The sequence below is a fragment of the Lactuca serriola genome, chromosome 5 (genome assembly GCF_051521515.1).
Source record: "Lactuca serriola cultivar US96UC23 chromosome 5, Lser_US96UC23_V15, whole genome shotgun sequence".
In the NCBI taxonomy this organism is placed as follows: domain Eukaryota; kingdom Viridiplantae; phylum Streptophyta; class Magnoliopsida; order Asterales; family Asteraceae; genus Lactuca; species Lactuca serriola.
The window spans coordinates 1,122,031-1,149,406 of NC_136412.1; positions in this window are offsets into that span (position 1 = coordinate 1,122,031).

Here is a 27,376-nt window from a genome sequence, read left to right on the forward strand (position 1 = left end):
CAAATTAATCTAAGAGTTGATTCTAAAATTTGTTTTTGTAACTTGTCCTCAAGTTATATGAAAAGTCACATTTAAGTTTCATAAAACTCATAAAAGTTGGCAAAGGTTACAAAATGAAGAGTCTAGTTCTAATTAAATGGTGTTATGACTCCATAATTTGTCCTCAAGTTATGGAGGACCAAGAGTCTCTTCATTAAATAATAAATAAATAAATAAAAAGTGTAACCTTAATTAATTCCATAAGTTATAAAATAAAGAAAAGTTAATTCTTTTATTAGTTTAAAGTCTTTCATAACTTGTCCTCAAGTTATGGAACTTGAAGAGTTTTTGGATTAAAACTACTTTAAACACATAAGTTATGGAATTAATTAGTTTTGAATAGTTTCAAAACTTACCCTCAAGTTTTGGAATTTGTAGAGTTTCCCCATGATTACTTTAATTCCAAGTTAGCCCTTAGAATTTTAAAGAGTTAAAATTCAACCCTTATACTTTATAATATTATAAGTTAATAATATATATATATATATATATATATATATATATATATATATATATATATATATGTATAAGAGTAAAGTCAGTCTTACCGCTAGTACGCCTCATTCACGAAGCCGGTCTATAAGGTGGGTATAAGTTTGTTGCCTATAAAATGGCAACTTAATGGGTGTCCACTCTCACCCACCGCTTGCTTGACTGGTGGAGGGTCGTTAGCCGAACGGGTTTGACAGGACTAGAATTCTCCCTTCGTTAAAAGTATTAATGATAAATACTAAGTAACTAAACTCTTAATAATACCCAATCTTAGTTACATAGGAAAATGTGAATAAGGTGCTAATCCATGAAATTACACTTTGCACTTTGTTTAAGTCGGTTAGTGGAGCGTGTGTGGTTAACCGACACACTAACTCGTATTTAACAAGGTAGGAAAAGGGTAACTTGATGTTTATCATAGTATCGATGGAGCGTGTGTGGTTAACCGGCGCATCGATTGAGGGGTAAACACTTAAGGGTTCCAAGTAATTTGCATGGTTACTTCACACCTTGTTTTGTGATCCTCGACATCCCAGTCACAAAACCTGAAGGGCACACTCGAGATTGAAACACGCCATTGAACAGTTCAATGAATCTCAAAGATCTAGGAGTTTCAAAACCAATTAAAACCTACTAATACATTTCGTTTATCTTGGTGGAAATTGGTGAATCGTCATTCACCTACCTTCAAATATTTTATAGCTTGGATTACGGCATACCTCTTCTAAGTTATAAAATATTTTGTTGGGTCCTAGCCTTAATATTTCATATTGGGTGTCATATTAAGGACTTAAGATCAACTATCTTGAATGTCTCCCAAAAGATGTCTGGTTTAGACATTTATGATCTTCCCAAATCTCTTGAAACAAGCTTTCCTAAATGAAGATGATGTCCCTTGGAAATCATACTTCATTCACCTCCTCCAATTATTCTCCCCAACCCACAAGTTCTTGAAAAGTTTAAGGTCACTCAGGCCCTATTGGCAAGGCAAGGTCTAGGTGCGGTCACATCTTGGAGATGTAGTCACATATCGACAAGCCGGGAGAGTTGGGTGTCAAAGTCTTGAGAAAGTTGGTGGATCAATCACTTTCTAAGTCACATAGTGAGTTCCTTTGGGACACCTATGAAACAGACTATGACAAGACCCTTAATGATCTTATCTATTTGTTAAGATCAACTTCCTTAAAACTTGATGGACATTGACAATAGTGACACAGGAAATCCAGAAAAGCATTCTATTCCCAATGGAAAGGGATCAGCCATAGTCAACTCGGTTGACCAAATGGTAAAGAGAAAAGCTAAGTCTGTGATAGTCCCGTGTACCATTACCAAAGGGTCCATATGTTTATATTGCCAAAGGAAGGGGCATTGGTTGCGAATCTACCAATTTACCTAATGGTGTTAAAGTCAATAAGTTTGACTCTACTTTAGGTAAAGTCCACTATCTAACTCTGCTAAGTTTCTATTCTGAGATTCTTGATACATGATGTGACTGGGTCACATGGTGATGTTTTAAGAATCAAAGAAAAGTGAAGAAACTTAAAGAAAGAATATGCTGAATCTGATGGCGTAGATGGATTTCTATCGCATAGTTTGAAGATCAGATTCTTGAGCTACTTCTTAGGAGTTATGAGATATTGCTTAGGAATAGATATCAACAAGTTTCATATGGATTGTAAGGATAAGTTTTTCTGCAAAGTTCTAAAATAAAAGAAAAATTTTTATTTTATTTATTTTAAAATATCCTTACAATGGCATTTGAGGAAAAATTGTTGCTTATATGACTCCATTAATAGCAAGAGTAGAAATATGAAATTAATTCTTTCATTTGTGGTAATGTCTAAATTTACCAAATAAGGAAAGATTCTCATCACCCAAGTTTCAATTGGACCGGAACTTGGAATCATGCAAGTTGTATAGCATGATGAATGAGAACTTTCATGTATTGGAAAAATTAAGACTAATTACTCGTTCACATGGATGTGTGAGTCAAGTAAAGGACTAAGGGATCGAGTACACATTCTTGTGCACTGATTAAGTCCACCACAAAAGATTGATAAGACTATTCGTCATAATTTACTAAATCTTAGTAAATATGGTTATACTTACAGGCTTAATTGTAATTCTGAGAACATTGGAAAAGGTTCCAATGTAAGGCAGAGCGAATAAGAAGAATCAACTTAGGCAGAAGGATAGAAGTTTCTCAAATCTGAAAAGATGGGAGAGTACTTTCGTATCAGTTTTTATGATCATCTTAATGATTTAGAGACCTTATCACAATTCATCCTCTAAGTGCTTTCTTATAGCTAATAAGAGGAACTATTAATTGGTGAAGTGGCTAAATCAAGAAGATGAGTCATACTTCGTTCCAATACAAGTCTTAGAGTCATACTCTAAGATTGTAATTTGAGTGACATGTCTTAAAGAAGGTTTAAAACACTTGTCAAATGTAAGAGTAAAAGATTTCTACTCTTGTACATTTGAAATTGGTGAGTTGTGATGTTTTGGATAAAACAAAGACCAACTTAGGCCAATTTTGTGAAGTGTTTGTCTTGATTAGAATCCACACTATCTCTTGAATAACTGACAAGAAAGTCTTATATGTCAAGAGGACAATGGGAGTCTTAAAGGTCTTGAAAGTCTCAAGAACTAATCAAGAATAAAACCTGAAGTTCTTCACTAGCACACGACTTGAGGTTTATAACCTATCGTGTTGACATATTCTGTGCCCATTCTAGTTAAATTTGGCTTTGCATATGAGTTCTTAGAGTTCTCAATTAGTTGCACAATAACTTGGAAGTAATGGCAGGCCCTTGAGCAGCCAGGTAGCAAGAAATTGAGATTGAGTTCAATCCATATGAGTGTGGATTTGTCATTATCCTTGTCTTGTGTCTATGGTTTTGACAATTCACATGGATAAGAACACATACACCATAAAAGTCTAAGTGTCATAAGGTTTCTCTCCGATTCATGAAAATGATGGTGAGGAAACACTTTCACTAAGTAGATTTTAGGTAGATAGCAATTGTGATATTTGCATTCTCAAAGTCGTTAGTGGAGCGTGTGTGGTTTACCGGCACACTAACATGGACTTGTGAGAAGTGGCAAAAAGGTCTAACCATTATGATTACGACATCCCTCTTCATAATTGTTTAGATACACAAGTGTGCTATCTAAGGGAAGGTGTATGATTTTGATAAAGTTTTATCAAAACAATCTAGTATCAGAAATCTGAACTTTGGTAAGAAAGTCAGCTGATTTCTGAGTACATGTCAAAGCTAGTGGGAGCATAAGTGTTATGCTAATAATCATCATGTTAGTGGGAGCATGATAATTATGATAAGTATTGCAATTTAGCAATGTTAATTATAGAAAACAAAAGTTTCAATTGGGAAAGAGTTGTTTTGCTATAATTAAGGGAGAGGAAATTATACTTCATCTCAAATCTATAAGCTTAGATCGTGAGGTTTTAATCATTTAGTCAAGGATATATATATATATATATATATATATATATATATATATATATATATATATATATATATATATATGAATTTCATGTTGGAATGGATCAACATATGGAAACTTTTTATATGAGTCCATTATTTGCGTTCTAAAATTCGATTATGATTACGGCATCCCTTTTCATAATCTGAATTATGAGAACTTGGCAAATAGAAATGGAAATATTATAGCAAAAGACTGGTTTAGTCTTTATGTGAGACATCATGAATCGTGTCCCATATGCTTCGGATATAGGATCGATTACATGTTCTATATATTCATCCTTTCTAAAATTTTCCAAATGCTAGGGCATTAAGAAGGGAAAAGGTTTAGAATTGGATATGACTAAAAGGATTAAACAATTGTCGAGGACAATCTAAGGTTTACCAAAGATTGGTTTCTCAAGGACAGTTGGAAGTATAGTGATAATTTTGGAAGGACCATATTGACATAATCTGTAAGGAGGTAACTCTTGTTCAGAAGTGATAGTCAAAATGGAATATGTAAATGTTTCAAAGTTAGAAATTATTCAATCTATGTAAGATTAGGAAACTTAATGCAAGAAGGATGTTTCCAAGGAGCTAAACTCCTTTGGGATACTCTGTAATGATTGTTGTCAAGTCTTTCTGACTTTTTGCATAATCATTACAAGAGGATCAATGCATATAAGTTTAGAATCTAACGGATTTCAGTAAATGACATGAATTTGGAATTCTTGTACTTGCAGTAAGGATTTGGGAGTGTGAAAAGAGAATCATTGAAGTTATGTTCAATGGATCTAGTTCACAAAGTAAAGATCATAGGCAAACATAGTATGCATACTTGGTGTATGGCATGACTAGTGTTTAGAAAACATAGTGTACATGCTTGGAGCATGGAACAACTATTGTTTTAAATTCAAGAATAAAGTTGATAGCTGAAACAGTATACAATGAATAATGTGTAATCATATGGTGATAAATAAAAGGTGTTTTATTTATGTTCATAGGTTTTGATACCATATTGGATTCAATTATTATTGTGTTTCATTTTTCATGTTTTGACTTCCAGAATAAACTAGGTTATTCTTCCGGAATGACTAAGTTATTCAAACCATCCACAGTCGATCATATGTTGGAAGTAGATATGAATTAAGATTGTCATGGGTTGGCTTGTAGAGGTCTAAGGTGTTGGACAAAGGGCTACAACACTCATGAGTGCTCATAAGTTCTGAGTATTGGATTCAACCCGTGCTCATTGGAATCACTTCATGGATTTTATCACGAGTGATCATGAGACGATAATATCTTATATTCTTCAAACCTAGAGATATGAGTTGTTACTATGAGTTGGTTGTACATTGATTGCACGAAAACGCATTCGGTAACTCGGTGCTATAAAACGTGCCTTTGTGTATGATTCAATAAGTAGTAGAACAAGCCATATGAGTCGAAGTTTATCCATTCCTTTTACCTTCGGGATAAAAGCGATATCTGTGGGCCCCTCGATGATTTGATGATGACAAATGGAAGTGCTCGTCCGGGCCAGGACTGATTTGATTTGTTCAATTAGTCAGTCATCATAAATCGGAAATCGGGAAGCAACAAAGGGACAAAGAGAATGATTATAATCCATGTCTCAGTTCATATGATATCTAGAATGGAGGAATATATGATCCCTTATCTAATGGACAAGTCATTGACAAAGGTCAGAGTTCATCGACAAGGTCAGAGTTCGACAGAAGCTTTTGAGAGCTACGATTTCCAGTTGGTTCCTAAAGTCATACGCAATAATAGTTTTAGACTTATCCAAGTGGGAGACTGTTGGATTAATGTCTAATTCCATAACTATAATTGGTAACACTTGACCCGACCCGGCATGGTCCATTTGGGTTGCATGGCATCATGCACTTGGATAGACTATAATGAGAGAAATAAGTCACTTATGGTTATTAATATATTATAAGTTCTAGTATATTAATAATAAGAATAATAAGATTATTTAATTAGTATTAATCAAGAATTAATCTAGGATTAATTAAGTGATCAAAAGAAGATTAATTAAATATATGGGTTGATTGTGCAAATCATCCATACTTATATAGTGGGCTAATGCTCCATGGATTAACTAGTTGGGGTAAAACCCATATGATTCTCCATGGATGCTCCATGGTGTATTTGTACCCATGGATCATGGAAATGAAAGGCCATGTCAATTAGGGTTTACATGGTGTCACCCTAACTATATAAGCATCATATTATTCACCAAAATCAGTCACTAGAGAGAGTAAGAAAGGGCTAGCCGATTTCATGATGTGTAGAATTCTCTCAAGTTATTCCAAGTGTATTTGGTGTTGTGTGAACTATTTGAGGTGTCACACTTGGGGCACTAGGCATTCAAGCTTCATGAAGACTTTCTACATGAAAGAGGTATGTATTCTATCTTGTTATATTCATTATTTTATATGCTAGATTAGGATAATACCTTGGATGTTCATATTTGTATGTATAATAGAGAAAACATAGATCCAAGGTATTTAGGGTTGCATGTACACTTAGGAGTGTTAGAATGCTCAAAACCCAACAATCATAACAAACGAATCCCAGAATCTCAAAAGATTTCAAATACATAAATTCTCTCAGTGTGTACGGATCATGTCGAAGCCTTCCCACGATCCTTGCTAGTACCTGAAACATCCAACACAACAATTGGAAGCAATAATGCTTAGTGAGTTCCCCAAAATACCACATACAACACATACGCCTTTCCAGGCCATAACTCTGTGGGATCTTCCGGTCCATGTGTCTCAGGGGACTTCCATCCCAAATCCCGGTAGACCTTCCGGTCCTAACCGTATCGACCTTCCGTTCCGTAACCTCCTGACCTTCCGGTCCATATCATCTTGACCTTCCGGTCCTTATCATACATAGCATACATAACACATACATATCACATATCAACATATATCACACATATTTTTCTAAAGTGAAGTTTAGTTATCCATTAGTTGCACGGTCTAGTTAAGAACAGTTCAGTTATTCCAGTTGTCTTACATTTGATTATATCCAAAGGTGTACTTTCGTATTCGTAATCCTATTCCTATTCGCATTCGTATTCGTATTCGTATCCGTATTCGTATTCGTATTCGCATTCGTATTTGCATTCGCATTCGTATTCGTATTCGTATTCCTATTCTTATTCCTATTCCTATTCGTATTCATATTCGTATTTGCATTCGCATTCGTATTCGTATTCGCATTCATATTCGTATTCCTTTTCATATTCATATTCGTATTCGTATTTGTATTCGTATTCGTATTCGTATTCGCATTCGTATTCGCATTCGCATTCGTATTCTTATTCCTATTCCTATTCCTATTCCTATTCCTATTCCTATTCCTATTCGTATTCGCATTCGTATTCATATTCGCATTCGCATTCGTATTGGTATTCGCATTCACATTCCTATTCATATTCCTATTTCTATCCGTATTCGTATTCGTCCTGTTTCTAACTATACTTTCGTATTCGTTCTGTTCCTAGTTATACTTTCGTATTCGTTTTGTTCCTAGTTGTACTTTCGTATTCGTTATGTTTCTAACTATACTTTCGTATCTACGGGGAGCTTATATCAAGACATTTTAATGCTTTAAGATTCATGCTTTTAACAACAATTATATGGAAATTAATTTGTGAAATATAAAATATAGAATTTTAAAACGATCTTCACAAATAACATGACGGTTTATTCTGCAAGTTGAATGATCGGTTAATACAGTTTTCCGTGTTAAAAGCATACGAAATATGAAATAGATCAAATAAAATCATAAGTTTGAGTACAAGATTTCCTTGTACTTTTGCTTGTATTCCCCCTGAAAACATTGAAAAACATTGAAAAATGGTAGGGGTATGAACTCACCGATTGAAGAATGTGCCTGATTGGATGCTAAACGTTAGTTCGGGGCTTGAACGCGTGTGAGGTTCCTATGTAATATGAAAAGATACACATTTGTATCTAATTAGGATTTGAACTACAATTTAGATAGGATTATACACTCCAAGACGCGAAACACTTCATTACAAGTGTTTGGAGTGACCCGAGTGACATCTATGGACATATACGGCTTGGATATGGAGTTTACTCAAATCAATAATGGATCTCCAAGCTAGATTGGTCTCTTCCATGTCCTCTAAGAAGGCTAAAAGTCCATTTTACCCTTCAAATGGTCTTCAAGCCTAATTGTTGGCCAAACCCTAAAAGTCAACAAAAGTCAATGGTCAAACTTTGACCAGACTCGGCGAGTCCATGCATGTCCTCTTCGCCCCTGGTCCTCACTCGACTCGCTGAGTCATCCCTACACTCAACGAGTTATCGCAGGTCACGAATTGCGGGGCAACCCGACTCGACTCGTCGAGTCCCTTATGGGCTCGGCGAGTTCCTCCCATAAAAACACTCAAATGATCCTTTGAGGTCAGATTTGTTTCACCAACCAGTAGATCTAACCTCCAAACACTCAAAAGTCACATAAAGGTTCAAACTTTACGTTCATGCAATGCTTATAAGACCAAAAATGGAGAAATAACCTTTAAAATGGGGTTCTACTCTCAAGGCTCACATGAAACCTCATAAAGCTGGAAGCTTGGGACCTTTTGGACCTCTCAAGATCCAGTTCTATCATCTACACCCAAAGGGGCCTCATATGCTTCACAACCCAACTCAAAATTGCACAAAGGAAACCCTAGATTCAAGGAATCTATCAAATACACGAAATGGAAAGGAACTTGCACCTCAAAACGTGAATCTCAGTGTGAACAAAACAGATCCAAGCTACACAATCGATCTAGCTTGGATTTTTCCACTCCTTCTTGCAAGATCACACCAAAGGATGAAGAATTAACCTCCAAAATGCTCTTTAAGCTCTCTTTGCTCTCTAGGGTTTTCACAGGGGAGTAATGGCTGCAAATGACGGCCATAAGGGCCTTTAAATAGGGCTCAGGCCCTGAGATTTAGGGTTTCACTTAACAACGCCGACTCGCCGAGTCCACTCATCGACTCGTCGAGTCCAGTCATTAATCCAGATAGCATTCGCGATCCTGCTCGGCGAGTCTGAGCGCCTACTCGCCAAGTCCCTCCCTAAAACTCAAGATATATACTTAAAATAAGATACCTGGGAATCCGGATGTTACAATTCTCCCCCACTAGAAACAGACTTCGCCACTGAAGTCTCATTCTATAAACAGCTCTAGATGAAGCTTCCTCATCTCTTCCTCCGGCTCCCAGGTCAGCCTAGATCCTTTTCGATGCTGGCAGTGAACCAGAACCAACGACACTTCCTTTTTTCTCAAAACCTTGATCTTCCGATCCGCCACCGCGACTGGCCTCTCAACATAATTCAGTCTCGCATCCACCTGAATATCCTCCAATGGTACCACCGCCGACTCGTCGGCTATACACTTCCTCAGCTGAGACACGTGGAAGGTATCATGTATCTGACTCAACTCCGCAGGTAGCTCCAACCGATAAGCTACCCTGCCCACCCTTGCGGTCACCTTGAATGGCCCAATATATCGGGGCCCCATCTTTCCCCTATTCCTGAATTGAATCACTCCTTTCCAGGGAGACACTTTCAGGAGTATGAAGTCTCCGGCCTGAAACTCGAGCTCGGATCGTCGCCTATCCGCGTAACTCTTCTGGCAACTCTGAGCTGTCAGCAACCTCTACCTAATCTGTTGTATCTACTCTGTCATCTGAAGCACTATCTCAATCCTGCCCATCACTCGTTGCCCTACCTCTCCCCAACAGATGGGATTCCGACACCTCCTCCCATACAACAACTCGAAGGGAGGCATACCAATGCTCGAATGGTGACTGTTGTTATAGGAAAACTCAGCCAATGGAAAATACATGTCCCAACTCCCACTGAAGTCCAACACACATGCCCGAAGCATGTCCTCGAGCATCTGAATCATCCGCTCACTTTGTCTGTTCGTCTAAGGGTGGTAAGCGGTACTGAAAATGCAGCCTCGTGCCAAACTCCTTGTGGAACTTCTTCCAGAACCTGGAAGTGAAACGTACATCCCGATCTGATACAATCGAGATCGGCACTCCATTCCGCTATACCACCACCCTCACATACAACTCTGCCAGCCTCTCAGCAGAAGAGCTCTCACTGATAGCAAGAAAGTGAGCGTTCTTCGTTAGCCGGTCGACGATTACCCAAATTGCGGCGACACCAGCAACTTGGTGATGAAATCCATATAAATTTGTTCCCACTTCCATTGGGGAACCTCAAGTAGCTGCAACATGTCATGTGGATGCTGGTGCTCGGCCTTAACCCTGCGACAAGTTAAGCACCTCTCAACAAACCATGCTACATCCCTCTTCATAAAGAGCCACCAATAATCTTTCTTCAGATCCAAATACATCTTAGTGGCCCCGGGATGGATCGAAAATCTCGATCTATGCGCCTCCTCCATCAAAGTGCTGCATGCCCCGCCTGCATACGGCACCCAAATCCGACCCTGAAAAGTCATAAGCCCGCGGCTATCAGTAACGAACTCAGGCACCTACCCAATCACCCGCTTTGTCATACGGTTCTCCGGTCTCACAGCCTCTTCCTGGGCCTCCCGAATGGTGTCCAACACCGGAGTCATCACTATCAACCGCATACAAATGTCTCAATTTGGGACGCTCTCCGCCCTATGGCTCAGGGCATCAAATACAACATTAGCCTTGCCCGGGTGGTACAGGATCTCACAATCTTAATCCTTTACCAGGTCCAACCATCTCCTCTGGCTCATATTCAGATTGGAGTGATCCATCAAATACTTCAAGCTCTTGTGGTCCGTGTAGATGGTACATCGAACCCCATACAAATAGTGACACCAGATCTTGAGGGAAAACACCACTGCCCCCAGCTCCAAATCATGGGTGGGATACCTCGTCTCATGAGGCTTCAGCTACCTCGACGCATACGCTATCACATGCCCCCTCTACATAAGTACTACACCCAACCCCGATATCGATGCGTCGGAATATACCACAAAATCCTCCATCCCTTCTGGGAGGGCTAGCACCGGGGCTTCGCACAATCTCTGGCGAAGTGTCTCAAATGAGGTCTGCTGCTACAGACCCCATGAAAAAGCAACACCCTTCCGGGTCAACCTGGTGAGTGGCACGGCGATCTTTGAGAAATCCCTAATAAATCTCTGATAATATCCAGCCAATCCTAGAAAACTTCTGATCTCAGTGGGCGATCTCAGCACCTCCCACCTTATAACCACCTCAATCTTGGCCGGATCGACCAAAATCCCATTCTGGTTAACGCGGTGTCCCAAGAACTGAACCTCTCGTAACCAAAAATCACACTTGGAGAATTTGGAGAAAAGCCTCTCCGACCTCAATACCCCGAGGATCTTTCTTAGATGCTCCTTGTGCTGCTCTCCAGATCTCGAATACACCAAAATATCATCAATAAACACGATCACCGACCGATCCAGCATCGGCCTGTACACCCTGTTCATGAGATCCATGAACGCTACCAGTGCATTGGTGAGCCCAAAGGGTATCACCACGAACTCGTAATGCAGATAACGAGTTCTGAACGCCTTCTTCTGGATATCTTCATCCCGCACTCTCATCTGATGATATCCCGACCTCAAGTCTATCTTGGAGAACCAAGACGCTCCCTGCAACTGATTGAATAGATCGTCGATCCTCGGTAAAGGATCACAGTTCTTGACTGTCAACTTGTTCAACTCCCGGTAATCAATGCACATCCGCTGTGAACCATCCTTTTTCTTGACAAAAAGGATCGGCGCTCCCCATGGCGAGCTACTCAGTCTAATAAACCCCTTCCCCAGCAGCTCCTAAAGCTTCAAGGATAACTCATGCATCTCTGGCAGCGCAAGGCGATAAGGTGCTTTGGAGATAGGCGCTTCCCTCGGAACCAAATCGATACGGAACTCTACCTGCCTCTCTGGAGGCACACCCGGAAACTCCTCGGGAAAAACATCTGGGAACTTGCGCACTATCGGAACCTCATCAATCGAACTTGGCCTCCCACGGCCACTCGTGTGTCCATCACATAGGCTACAAATCCGATGTTGCCCTGCTGTAAACTCCGCCTCGCTTTGGCGGCCGAACAAAACGCTGACCCACATCGGGTACCCTCGCCGTACACCGTAAGCACTCCCCCAATAGGGTCACGTATCGTCACCAACTGACGCTCGCAGTCTATAACAGCCCCAAATCGGCTCAACCAATCCATGCCCACTATGACACACACATCCCCCGTTGCAATCGGGACCAGATCTATCGGGAACTCCACACCAAAGATATCAAGTACACGTCCTCAAATCACATCCGTAGCATAAACTGCTCGCTCGTCAGCTACAGAAACTCGCAGAGGTCGACTCAACGCCTCTCTTCGAATACTGATGTGCTGACTAAACGCTAAGGAAACAAATGACCGACTCACACCCGAGTCAAATAACACCAAAGCAGGTACAAAACTCACAAGAAAAGTACCTACGCATATCATAATATAAGCATGACACCTCAGACTCATCATAAATAAATGAAAGAATACATACCAGCCACGACATCGGGCGTTGCACGGACCTCCACCGCTATCAACTGGAAGGCTATCCCGCGAGCCTTCAGTGCCTCAGCCTTCACTGGCTGAACCTCAGAAGCTCGCACGGCGGCAGGGGCAGATCCCTGCTGTGCTCCCTGTGATGTCCCCCGTAGCTGCGGGCACTCGGCCTTCCGGTGGCCCGTCTGGTCGCAATGGAACCAGACCATGAATCCCTTGGGGCAATCCTTGGCTATATGCCCCTCCTTGCCACATTTGTAGCAAGCACCTGATTGACAATCCCCCTCATGACCCTTGCCGCACATTCCGCAAGTGCGGCCCTTCTGGCCTCCAGATCTCGAATCGGCAGGCTTTACCCGCTTGGCTGCCGGCTGAGACTGTGTCGGCCGTCGATCCATCCCTCGAGACTCGTCCTCCTCCCTGGCCTGAGTCTCCAACTCGATCTCCCTCTTCCGGGCATTTACTTGGAGCTCGGAAAATGTCCGATAAGTCGAGTTCGATACGAACTCCCAAATATCCCTCCTAAGAATGCTCAAATACCAGCTCATCTGTGCCTGCTTAGTAGACACCTGCTCAGGGCAAAACATTGGCCTCTCGTGAAACTTCCTAGTAACCACAGTAACAGAATCAGTACCCTGTTTGAGGGTCAAGAACTCCTGAGCCAAACGTTCCCTCTCCACTGTTGTCTTGATAGACCGAAACATCTCCGGAATCTCAGCTCGGATGGCAGCAGCTACCTCCTCATGAATCAACCTACGGATCTCCTCATCACTAACACCACTTCTCTCAGGTGTGTGGCGTGTCCCAACCACGATGTCTCTCTGAAATACAACATAAAATATCAGAAATCTGCCCGAGCATACTTGCACTCGATAACACAACCCTACTTGTTCCCTAGTGCCCTAAGGATTCTTACATGGACTGCACACTGATACAGTGTCTTCGGTAATACGGGCCCTTATACTACCGTCCACACCGCATCAGTATTCACCCCAAGTCCTCCTCCTTGGATCCCAGATCACAAGTACTCTACATCTCGCTAGCATAGGCTACCCTTCGGTAGACCTCTCATAAGCTCCGCATTGCTACCTACTCACTCTCAAGCATCTAATAGCAGCAGAAATCTTCCTAGGCTAAGGCATCACAAATCATGCCACTCTAGTCCTAATATGAATAACTAGCCTACTCTAGCATGCATATCATATCATAACATATCTCGTAACACATAATGTAAGGGTATTTTGGGAAATCACCGTTCGGGAGCTGGCTGATCGTACACACTGCTCCGTTTTGCCTTTCTCAAAGTCTTTTACTCTCTTGGAAAAAATAAATTATTTTATGAAAAACTTTCTCAACTCCTCAGCTTGAGTTCAGATACACCCGGAGATTCATCCGAATCCCTCAAACCAAGGCTCTGATACCAACTTGTAACGAAGAAAATTTTCAAAACAATTTTACATTTTTAAATCACATTTTCAATCATCAAAAAAAATATCAAACAAACTGTGTCCAATGTCATCATAACAAATGAATGCCAGAATCTCAAAAGATTTCAAATACATAAATCCTCTCAGTGTGTACAATCATGCCGGCGCCTTCCCACGGTCCTCGCTAGTACCTGAAACACCCAACACAATAATTGTAAGCAATGATGCTTAGTGAGTTCCCTAAAGTACCACGTACAACACATACGGCTTTCCAGGCCATAACTTTGTGGGACCTTCCAGTCCAAGTGTCTCAAGCGACTTCCTTCCCAAATACCGGTAGACCTTCCAGTCCTACCCGTATCGACCTTCCGTTCCGTAACCTCCTGACCTTCCGGTTCATGTCCTCTTGACCTTCCGGTCCATATCATCTTGACCTTCCGGTCCTTATCATACATAACATGCATAACACATACATATCACATATCAGCATATAGCACATATATAAGACCTTCCGGTCACACGTAGGTACCCTTCCAGGTACAGTATAGTGAGAAGACTCACCTTGGCTATCTCGGATAATCTTGCACCCGGATACACTGATCTAGCCTCCGCCTAAACACATAAACAATTATCTCAAATCAATAACGGCTCCCCAGGCTAGACTAGTCTCTTCCATGTAGTCTAAGAAGGCTAAAAGACCATTTTACCCTTCAAATGGTCTTCAAGCCCAATTGTTAACCAAACCCTAAAAGTCAACAAAAGTCAACGGTCAAACTTTGACTAGACTCGGCGAGTCCATGCATGTCCTCTTCGCCCCTGGTCCTCACTCGACTCGCTGAATCATCCCTATACTCAACGGGTTATCACAGGTCGCGAATCGCAGGGCAACCCGACTCGACTCGTCGAGTCCCTTATGGGCTCGGCGAGTTCCTCCCATGAAAACACTTAAACGATCCTTTGAGGTCAGATCTGCTTCACCAACCAGTAGATCTAACCTCCTAACACTCAAAAGTCATGTAAAGGTTCAAACTTTACATTCATGCAATGCTTATAAGACCAAAAATGGCAAAATAACCTTTAAAATGAGGTTCTACTCTCAAGGCTCACATGAAACCTCATAAAGCTGGAAGCTTGGGACCATTTGGACCTCTCAAGGTCCAGATCTATCATCTACACCCAAAGGGACCTCATATGCCTCACAATCCAACTCAAAATTGCACAAAGGAAACCTTAGATTCAAGGAATCTACCAAATACACGAAATGAGAAGGAACTTGTACCTCAAAATGTGAATCTCAGTGTGAACAACACAGATCCAAGCTTCACAATCGATCTAGCTTGGATTTTTCCGCTCCTTCTTGCAAGATCACACTAAAGGATGAAGAATTAGCCTCCAAAATGTTATTTAAGCTCTCTTTTCTCTCTAGGGTTTTCACAAGGGAGTAATGGCCGCAAATGACAGCCATAAGGGACTTTAAATAGGGCTTAGGCCCTGAGATTTAGGGTTTCACTTAACAGCGCCGACTCGCCGAGTCCACTCATTGACACGTCGAGTCCGGTCATTAATCTAGACAGCATTTGCGATCCTGCTCGGTGAGTCTGAGCGCCTACTCGGCGAGTCCCTCCCTGAAACTCAAGATATATACTTAAAATAAGATACCTGGGAATCGGGATGTTACACCTGCTCCACCCGTGGAACATAGTGGGTGCGGAACATCTCCCTGAACTGCTCCCAAATAATAGCAGCACTTTGATCATCAGTGTACTATCCGTTTATTAGTCTCCACCAGTCCTTGACCCCTAGCCTTAGCAGGTTTAGGACACATCTGACCTTCTGGTCAGTAGGACATGAACACGTGAAGAAACAGCCCTCCACGTCCGATAACCATCTCATAACTCTAATCGCATCCTGAGTACCATCAGATGTCGGCGACATCGGGTTATCGAAGTCGTGGTACTAGAAACCCGTCCAGCTCCACCTCCTCCTGCCACTGTTACAGCTGATACAGCTGCGGCGGCAGCCGTCTTTGCAAGGGATGTGTAATGCTCGTCCAAGTACTCAACCATAGCGATCTTAATAGACCCAAATATATCCGGTAGCTGCGCCCAGAACAAAGTGGCAACCTCATCATGCAGGACCTCTCGAATCCTGGCATCTAGCTCATCCGTCCCCATCTGTACTACCGGCTCAGGTGCTACCGACACCTCCTGGCCTCCGCCTCCTGATCCTGATCCCGACCCGGATGCAGTCGCAAAACGTCTCGTCACCACCATACTGAAAACACACCAACACACATCAAATGATTCGTGCAACAATGGGGAACCAACTCCCGACTAAACCCTAGGGGTTGTGACTTCCTTGCTACGCGTATGGGTCCTGTGCTTTCAGTAGTACGGGCGCATACTACCTTCCACACCTACCCATATTTGTCTTAAGTATCACCACAACACCCTAACAATATACATAAATGTCACAACTGGAAATTTTGTGTCATGTAATCTATACACTCAAGTTAATGTGAATCAAAAACTTAAGAACATGTGTGACACCTATGATTATGACATCAAAAACTTCAATCAAATACATCATACAAGTACTACAAATAGTCATCAAACAATTGGAAACTCTAGAAGTTCTTATTTAGGTCCACCTTGGACTAGAACCTCCTTATTGGATCCAAATGGACCAATAAGCTTCCAATTTGACTATCATGGGCTTAGAACCCTAATTGGGCTCTAATTGGACCCACACTAATTTATTTCAACATTATGGGCCATGTTGGGCCTAGAATTAAATGAATTAAAAGCTTTGATCCATGAATAACCTAAACTAGTCCAACAAAAATGTAAAAATCCTACCACATTCTTTTAGGCTTAAAACATACCCAAACAAACTCTAATATTGGGCTTAGGGGCAAAAAGCCCAAATTTTTTTTCCTTTTCCCTTCCAAACCCTCAGCCCAAGGCCCAAGTCCAAGAAGAAATGGAAGAGTTGACTATTTGCTTGCCACCTCACTATTAACCAAAGGACTTCCATGCAAGAGACCCATACTTCCATGCACCATCCTTTCATGCATCTCTCTTCTTCTCCCTCTCTCTCTTGCTCTCGGCCATATTCAAACACACACACAAAATTCACTCATTCTTCTCTCAAAGAAACTCTCTCATTTCTCCTCCATAATTTCGAGATTTAAGGAGCTTTCAAGGAGAATCCATCACCAAAATCATCATCTAAGGTAAGTTGATGACTAATCCATGATCTAGCTACTTCATTTCATCAAAAATCTCTTCTAAATCTATTCCAACTTGTGATCATGCACCTTAGAAGTCACCAAACTCGAGATCTACCAAGGAAAGGTGTTAGGGCCGAAAATCACTTCACTTCTCTTCCATCTTCTCTCCAAAACCGAAGCCACACCCAAGGTGAGCTTCATACCCCCAATTTTCTGTTCTTATGAGTTTTGTGGGGGGGGGAATACAAGTGAAAGTGTAGATCTATATATGTTTTGTATGCCTAGTATGATTTCCATGCTTATATGTGTGTTTTTGTGTGTTATAATGTTGGATCTAGCCATAAAACCCCTCAAAACCGAGATATACCTTATGTTAAATGGTACTAGCATCAAGTATATTCCTACATACAAAGTGTTCCAAGAAAAATAGCTAAATGGCTTAGTAACATTTTCTTTGGGCTAAAAACTCAATTTTTGGACATAAAATGCTGAAAATATAAAGTTAAAGGGCCCAAATTGAAATATTTCGAAATCTGATGGGGGAGATGAGCCAAAACAGTTTCCATAATGTATTTTCTGAAAATATGCTTGTTGGAGGATTAAAAACATAAATTTCAAGCTTAATGGGCTAAAAATGACATTTTCGGCCCAATAAGGCCCATTATGCGAAATTTTCTGTTTTGGAGGGCCAAAACTGTGTTTTTCTGTAAAACAGTGGACTATTAGTGTTCCAAGTCCTTTTCAAAGGTTTAAAATGCTTTTTAAATTTAAAAAGGACCAAAGATGCAAAAAATTTCCAATTTGGGCCAAAATTGTCAAAATTGCAAAAAAGAGGGGTTATAACCGAGAAAACTGCATTTTCAGGGACTTAAACTGTTTTCAATGAAAAATATGCTGAAAAATATTAATTCAAATAATTTTTGGTGTTAAAATGTCAAGAAAAATGATTTAAGGACCAAACCGGAAAGTTATTTAATTAAAGGGTTGAAAAATGTAAATTTTACAAACAATGAGGGGCTGAAAACAGAAAACTTCCAAGGCTAATTCAATACACACAATTTGATCAAATAATGGCACTGCGACTATCGACGAAATACAATACACAACAATACCAAAAGTCGTTGCTTAACGAATAGGTTCGGTCTCGAACCTATAAAAACCCGAAACTACTAACGCGACGATATCTCGATTCATACAAGTAACGTTTGGGAATTCAATATACATGCGAGTGTATACAGACGTCTACGCACCATCTTTGGGCCCCAAAGTGTAAAATCTTGCTTGTTGGGCCTAGCTAGCCCAATGACCTGATCTTAAGGCCCGAAGACTTCTACCTTACGAGGTGTTGGGTTTTACCGATCTAACACAACGTAAAAGGACTTTCAATGGCTTGTATACTATCGGTCCCCAAGGGTCCTTTGGTATTGCTAGTAAAGTCGATATTTCATGCGAGGCGGGTCAGGGACCCCTCGTACCTTTTTTTTTATCCCCAACCGGTTAATGGAGTCATCGGGGTCTTCGTGTCCTCTTTCTCTTCGGATGTGGGATTACACGTAGTCAGGGCGGTTGGATAACGTGATTAGTACGGACGACGCCTACGGGATCGTTAGTATAGCTATAAATTGGTCGTTTGTGTAACGCGTGTTTGTAGCAATTAATCATGCTCAAAAATAATCCAACGTCGCCTGGGATTGATAACTTCACGTGTTACAATGGTTTCAATGTAAATTCATGGAATTCAAAGAATTAGGAAAACATTGGGTTTTCCTAGGGTTTTTCAATACATATGGATTCGAAATGTATACAAGTTTAATGAACAATTTTTACAAGTATAGAAACAAACAAGCATACCTATGGATCTTCACAAACGTTTTCAAAAGCTTTTCTTTTCAGAAAATATCGGATTTTCTGGTGATTTTCAAACGACACGAAACATTGTTTTTCAAATACCGCTTATGAACTCACCAACATTTCACATGTTGACGTTTTTCAAAATACTTGTATTCTCAGGTAACCAGTGAATCAAAGGAAAATGTACTCAGTGATGGCTTGCAGTTTACTTATTAACGAACTGAACAATTTATTTTTGGGAATGTAATGTTTCGAGACAATGTACTTCATGTAAACTTTATTGGTTGTATTATATTAATGCATGGTGACGAATTTTGTTACGTTTCATATATATTCAATGTTATGGTATTCAATTGAGTCACGACAGCTCCCGAACGTTTCCGCCGCCTGGTTCGGGGGTGTGACAATAAACATGGCTAGCGCCCAACCCTCATGCTTAGAGGAATGCTAAACTATCTCACGACTGACCTCACGACTTCTCACGACCCACCCATCCAAGAAACTTCCATCAACCCTGCAGCAGTAGTGTATGGTAGCCATACATAACGTTGGACCCTATAGACTTTCGAATATCCGATCTTACCCTAAGGTCAAATTAAACATTTTCAGGCTATAAGATCTTGATTATGTACAACCATAAGGCTTACAACAGAGAACTACAGTAATGATGTCAATCTCATATAACTAAAACCCTAGGCTAGAAGGCATCATGTAATCAGGTAAGTCTATCGTGCAATTCCTAAAGATCCCTAGCCTTGCACTAGCATGCTGTTCTAACATATCGCATAATCAATTACTGTATGGTATTATGGGGTTTACTTACTGGCTCCGTCTGATCGTACACCCTACATCCTCCTTTGATATTTTGAAAACCCCCTTTTTTTTGAAAAAATCATTTTGAATTTCCTTCCCTTGGTTTTTGACTGGATTCACACAGTGTTCCTCCAATTCACTCAAACCAAGGCTCTGATACCAACTTATAACACCCAGAAAAATCAAGCTAATTTTAAACTTTAAAATTCATTCCAAATTCAATAGTTATTACAAAACATGTTGTCAAATGTATTATATCAGAGTATCCCATAAACAGAATTATCAAAACGAGGAGCGGTACGATCACGCCTTCGCCATGCCACAATCCCCAGATGTACCTGAAACAATAAACTGAAACTATAAGCCCGAAAGCTTAGTGAGTTCCCCCATAATACCGATACACATACAGTCCACATGACCATGTCAGCAATAACATAATATAACAAACTGAATAGCGTGTAATGGGTCCACAGCTTTACAAACTGGATTACCCCTAGGACCACAGTGTGAGTCTGGATTGCCTAGCGGGGCCATAGCTCACATCTGGCTTGCCATCGAGCCTATAGTACGAGTCTCCCTTAGCCCGTAACTAGAATGCTCCTGGGTTCGTTGGTTATTGCACGAAGCAGTCCCACCTCAACCCATCCCAGCATATCAACATATAGCATAACCACCAAGCGTGCAGATAATCAAATAACAACACAGGTAGTCCTACAGATCTACCTAACTGGCATAACCACTAGCATGCAAAACTAACTTCATAATCAACATACTAACACTGGTACAATAACATATCCAATGGGCCGGCCATGGTGCCTTTCACCCCTTAGTATAGTGAGGTAACTCATCTCGCAAAAGCAGGCTCGGTAGATAAACTCCAACTCTCGGATCGCTGCCACAAACTCCACCACCTATTATCACAATAGAACCATACTCGTAAGTTCCCAACCTTCCAAGGTACCCCATAAGTCAACTAATCAACCCCTGGTCAAAGTTAAAGTCAACAGTCAAGGTCGAAAGTCCATGTTGACCCTAACTCGTCGAGTATCCTCATCTACTCGCCGAGTTCCTTGAGATACTCGCCCACTTGCCGAGTCACCAGAATGACTCGTCGAGTTCCTAAGCGTCACGGTCAAACCTTAACCGACTCGCCGAGTTGTTAATCCAACTCGTCGAGTCTACGGCAACCATCATCGGACTCGCCGAGTTGTTCATCCAACTCGTCAGGTTCATGCCCATCTTCATATGACTCGCCGAGTCAACCATGCGACTCGTCGAGTCCCTTCAATCCTTTAATCATACAGACACTTTTTAAGCCATGCCAAGGCTCCAAATTGCAGATCCAACTTCCTTAGGCATGCTTATCATGTAAACTTGCAAAATTTACATGCATGCAAGGCTTTTAAGACCATATAATGGCAAAAATAAGCTTGCAATGAAGTAACACACTTGAGGAAAGGCTCATACTATGCAAATTCTATGACTTTATTAATCTAGAGGCCAAGGGGAGTCTAGATCTGAAGTTACTGTTGGATATTGTCTCTAATTCCATAACTTTATTTGGTATGTACTTGACCCGACCCAGCATGGTCCATTTGGGTTGCATGGCATTGCAATACTTGGATAAACTAAATGAGAGAAATCACACTTGTGATTATTAATATAATATAAGTTCTAATATATTAATAATAGTATTATTTAATTAGTGTTGATCAAGTATTAATTTAGAATTAATTTGGTGATCAAAATGAGACTAATTAAATATATAGGGTTGATTATAACAATCATCTAATCTTTTATGGTGGAATTATGATCCATGGTTTATGGAGTTGGGTTATAACCATTTGGAGCTCCATGGATAGCTCATGGGAGTTACAAACCCATGGATCATTAGAAATGAAGAGTCATGACAATTAAGGGCATTCATGTGTAAACCCTAATTATGACAACACTATAAAAGGAGCCCTATAGTTAGCAAAATCGGACTACTAGTGAGTTCTAAGAGGGTATAACCGATTTTGAGTGCAATTGTATTCTCTCAAGTTATTCTAAGTCTTGTAGTGTTGTGTGAAGCATTTGAGGCACAACATTTGGGGTTCTAGGCTCACAAAGTCTTCAAGGAATCCAAGAAACAACAAAGGTATGTACTTCTACTAGTTTTATATTACATGTTCCCCATGTCATGCTAGTTAGGAAGTAAACCTTGGAAAAATCAAATTTGCATGTGTATTAGAGAAAACATAGATCCAAGGTTTCTAGGTTTGCATGTACACCATAGGAGTGTTAGAATGCTCAAAACCCATTAGTGGTATCAGAGCCTAGGCTTGTTTTCTTGATACTTGATGCAAACTTGTTGAAAAAGCTCAAAAAATTGCACTTTGACACATGAACTCGCTGAGTCCAGGGGGGGGACTCGACGAGTCCATGACCAAACTCATCCTACTCGTCGAGTAGGTTTTTGCACTCGACGAGTAGGAGCTCCAGAATGCATTTTTTTCGACTTTTGCTGCTAGAAATGGACTAGAAACATTACCCTAAACTGTTTTAGTGTTTTAAAAAATATTTTAGATGGTGTAATGTTTATGTTAATCCATTTACAATGGCTAATATCAAAATTCCATGATTTATATGTGTTAATATGATTCTTGTAATTTTGATATGAATATTTGTTCTTATGAGTTTTAGAAGATCATAGGAATTATGTGTTATTTGGTTGTAGTATAATTCTTGATATTAATGGCTAATGATGGAATCCATAACTTGTCCTCAAGTTATGGATAACCAAAAGTCATATCTTTAAAAGTTATCATTAAAGAATAGGAACTTTCATAAAATGAAGAGTCTTCAACTTTATGAACCATTAAAACTCATAAGTTACAAATTGAAGAGTCTTGAAATAGTTTCAAAACCTGCCCTCAATTTTTGGAATTTGTAAAGTCTCATACATGAATACTTTAATGCCAAATAGATCCTTGGAATTTTAAAAGTTTAAAATTAAACCCTTATACTTCTATAATATTAAAAGTTTAATCATTATATATATATATATATATATATATATATATATATATATATATATATATGTATAAGAATAAGTCAGTCTTACCGCAAGTAGGCCTCATTCACGAAGCCGTTCTATAAGGGGGTATAAGGTTGTTGCCTATAAAATGGCAGCTTAATGGGTGTCCACTCTCACCCACCGCTTCCTTGACTGGTGGAGGGTCGTTAGCCGAATGGGTAGGATAGGACCTTAATCCTCATTAAAAGTATAACGAAATTATAAAGTAACTAAACCTTTATTAATTCCCAATCTTAGTTACTTTAGGAAAATGTGAAATAGGTGCTAACCCATGAAAGTACACTTTGCACCTTGTCAAGTCGTTAGTGTAGCGTGTGTGGTTAACCGGCACACTAACAAGGACTAGTAAGAGTGGCAAAGGGTGACTTAAGTTTTATCATAGATCGGTGGAGTGTGTGTGGTTAACCGTCACATCGATTAGGTGTTAAAATTAAGGGTACCAAGTCAATTTGCATGGTTATTCACACCTTGTTTGTGATCCTCGGCATCCCAGTCACAAACTTGAGAGGGAACAATCGAGATTCAAACATGCAATTGAAAGTTCAATGTATTTCAAAAGATCTAGGAGTTTCAAATCCAATTAAAACTTAATAATTTATTTCGTTTATTATGGTGGAAATTGGTAAATCGTCATTTACCGACCTTCAAATATTTCATAGTTTGGATTACGGCATCCCTCTTCCAAGTTATGAAATAGTTTGTGAGGTCCTAGCCTTAATATTTCATTTGGGTGACTTATTAAAGACTCTTCATCTAATTAAACTTATCCTTCTTTCTTTCAGATGTCTTCCAACACTACTACTGGCTCAAACCCTACAGGCTCCTTTTCCCTCATGAATTTGTGTGGGAAAGTCACTTTTGATGGGTCTAACTTCAATGAATTGATTAGAAACATCAGGATGATTACCCGCTATGAGAACAAGGAATATGTCCTTGATAAGGAGCTTAGGGTCATCAATGAGTCCACTGCTACTCCTGAGGAGCTTGCGGAGTACACTGCACATGAGAGGGATGCTACCAAAGTGTCCTGCATCATGTTGGCTACCATGACTCCCGAACTCCAAAAATCCTATGAAGATTTCTACCCTTTTGAGATGCACTTGGATCTGATGGATAGATACCATCAGAGCACGCGTCAAGAAAGGTATGGAATCATCTCCTCCATGATAACGGTCAGGATGAAGGATGGTGAACCCATAACCGGTCACTTGTAGAAAATGCAAAGGTTCGTGGATCGGTTGTTGAAGCTGAATGTGGACTTCCCTGAGGACTTGGCGATTGATATCATTCTTCATTCATTACCTCCAAGTTATGATCAGTTTCGTATGACTTATCATATGAACAAGGAGGAAGTCACGCTTAGCAAACTTCAAGGACTTTTAAGGACCGCTGAAAGTGGCCTTCAAGGTAAGTCGATTGTTACTTCTACTCCTACTCCTACATCAGCCCCTGTTCTGGCAATTGGGCAGGGAAAGGGAAAGAAGAGGAAAACCCCTTCGAAGGGTACCAAGGGAAAGTCCCTTTATGTCTCCTCTTCAATTGGAACCAAGAAATGTCTCATTCCTCCTTCTTCAAAACCAAAGGAAGCACAATGCTTCTACTGCCACGAAAAGGGGCACTGGAAGCGAAGTTGGCCCAAGTAGCTGCAAGATGTGAAGGATGGGAAAGTTAAACCCACCCATGCAGGTATTTATACAATATTGTCTAATAACTCATCTAATTCTAATTCTTGGGTGCTTGATACAGGTTGTGGTATTCATATTTGTACTGATTTGCAGGGCCTAAGAAGAAGTGAGCAAGTGGAGCACAGGAAGATAAACTTAGTCATGCGCAATAGGAAAGCATCACCAGTCACCAAGATAGGAGTTTATTCTTTATTGCTTAATAATGGGTTAATGTTAGATTTGAATAAATGTAGTTACTCGCCTGAAATGGAAAGAAATATTATTTCCCTTCATAGTATGTACAAACAAGGTTTCACCTTTTCGTTTGATAATAAAACTGGTGTTATTGATGCTTTTTATAATGATGTGTTTTATTTTAAAGCATTACCTTGTGATGGTGTATATGAAACTGTGACGATTGTAGACAACTTAGGAAATAATTTATATCATATTGATTCTTCGATAAGCTTAGATAAAGCATCCTTGTGGCATTGTTGTCTTGGACATGTTAACAAGAAGCGCATAGGCCAACTCCAGAAGGCTGGAGTTTTGGAATCATTTGACCTAAGGTCGGATGATAGTTGCGAGTCTTGTTTACTTGGAAAAATGAAAAAGTCACCCTTCACTGGTACTTGTGAGAGGGGTGAGGGTTTGTTGGACCTCATACACACAGATGTTTGTGGACCCTTCAAATCAGCCACAAGGGATGCTAATCGGTACTATGTGACTTTCACTGATGATTACAGCAGATATGGATATATCTACTTAATCAAGCATAAGTCAGAAACCTTTGAAAAGTTTACAAAGTTTAAACAGGAAGTCTAGAATCAATTGGGCAGGAACATTAAGATGCTTCGATCTGATCATGGTGGCGAGTATCTTAGTACAGAGTTCCTCAACTATCTCAAGGAATGTGGGATCGTCTCACAATTGGCACCTCCCAGGACACCACAGTTGAATGGTGTGGCTGAGAGGCATAATCGAACCTTGTTGGATATGGTTCGTTCCATGATGAGTCGAGCTTCATTACCAATCTCTTTCTGGGGGTATGCCTTAGAGACTGCCGCCCATATCCTTAATCTAGTCCCTACTAAAAAGGTTGCCAAAACACCTCATGAGATGTGGACTGGGAAAGTTCCCAATCTAGACCACGTCAAGATTTGGGGTTGTGAAGCTTTCATGAGGCGTGAGACTCATGATAAGCTTGAACCTCGAAGTGAGAGGTGTACTTTCATCGGCTACCCACAGAGATCCTTTGGTTACCTCTTCTACAAACCTAGTGATAATGTGGTCTTTGTAGCAAGAAGAGGAGTCTTTCGTGAGAGAGAGAATTTTATAAGCCAAGGGGACAGTGGGAGGCAAATTGACCTTGAAGAGCTTCAAGAGTCAAGTGGTGAAGGAACCTCAAATACTACCGACCAACTTGAGGAGGAAACTCCTGTGGAGCCGATAGATGAGTCTGTACCTCCGAGGCGTTCCACTAGAGTTAGGAACACACCTGAATTTTATTATGGTTATCACATCACCACTGAAGGTGATACATTTATTAGTGATAGTACACTATTAGATTTGGATGAACCTAATAATTACAGGGAAGCCATAGCAGGCCCCGAGTCTTCTAAATGGAAGGAGGCTATGGACAGCGAGATTCAGTCCATGTATGACAATCAAGTGTGGAACTTGGTTGACAATGTACCAGGTCGTAAGACAGTTGCGTGCAAATGGATCTAGAAAAAGAAGACCGACATGGATGGGAAGGTACACACCTACAAAGCAAGACAGGTGGCAAAGGGCTTTACTCAAACTCCAAGAGTTGACTATGATGGGACCTTTTCACCAGTAGCAAAGATTAAGTCTATTAGAGTTTTGCTGGCCATAGCTTCATTTCATGATTATGAAATATGGCAAATGGATGTCAAAACCGCTTTCCTTAATGGAAAGTTGGCTGAGGATGTTTACATGGCTCAACCTGAGGATTTTGTCGATGCAAAGTACCCTAATAGGGTGTGTAAGCTTGAGAAATCCATTTATGGATTGAAACAAGCATCTCGTAGATGGAATCTTTGCTTCGATGAGAAAGTCAAAGAGTTTGGCTTTTCGAGGAGTGAAGATGAGTCTTGTGTATATGTTAGGGCTAGTGGGAGCATAGTCAGCTTTCTGGTATTGTATGTGGATGACATACTACTCATAGGAAATGACATCCCAACCTTGCAGGAGGTTAAGTCCTGGCTTGGGAAGTGTTTCGCTATGAAGGATCTTGGAGAAGCTACCTATATCCTAGGGATAAGGCTAATGAGAGACAAGAGTAAGAGACTAATTGGACTTAGTCAAAGTACCTACTTGGATAAGGTGCTGAAGAGGTTTTGCATGCAAGAATCCAAGAAAGGGGAATTACCTATCCAGAGTAATGCCAAGCTGAGTAAGACTCAGAGTCCGAGTACAGAGGCTGACATAGCAGAGATGAGTCATATACCATACGCTTCCGTTGTGGGCTCTATCATGTATGCTATAACTTGTACTCTCCCTGATGTGGCCTTTGCTTTGAGCATGGTCAGTAGATATCAAGGGAACCCTAGCAAGGCTCACTAGACTGTGGTAAAGAGCATTCTCAAGTATCTGCGGAGGACTAAGGACTGGTTCCTTACCCTCGGTGGCAGTGATGACTTGAGAGTGGAAGGATATAGTGATGCTAGCTTTCA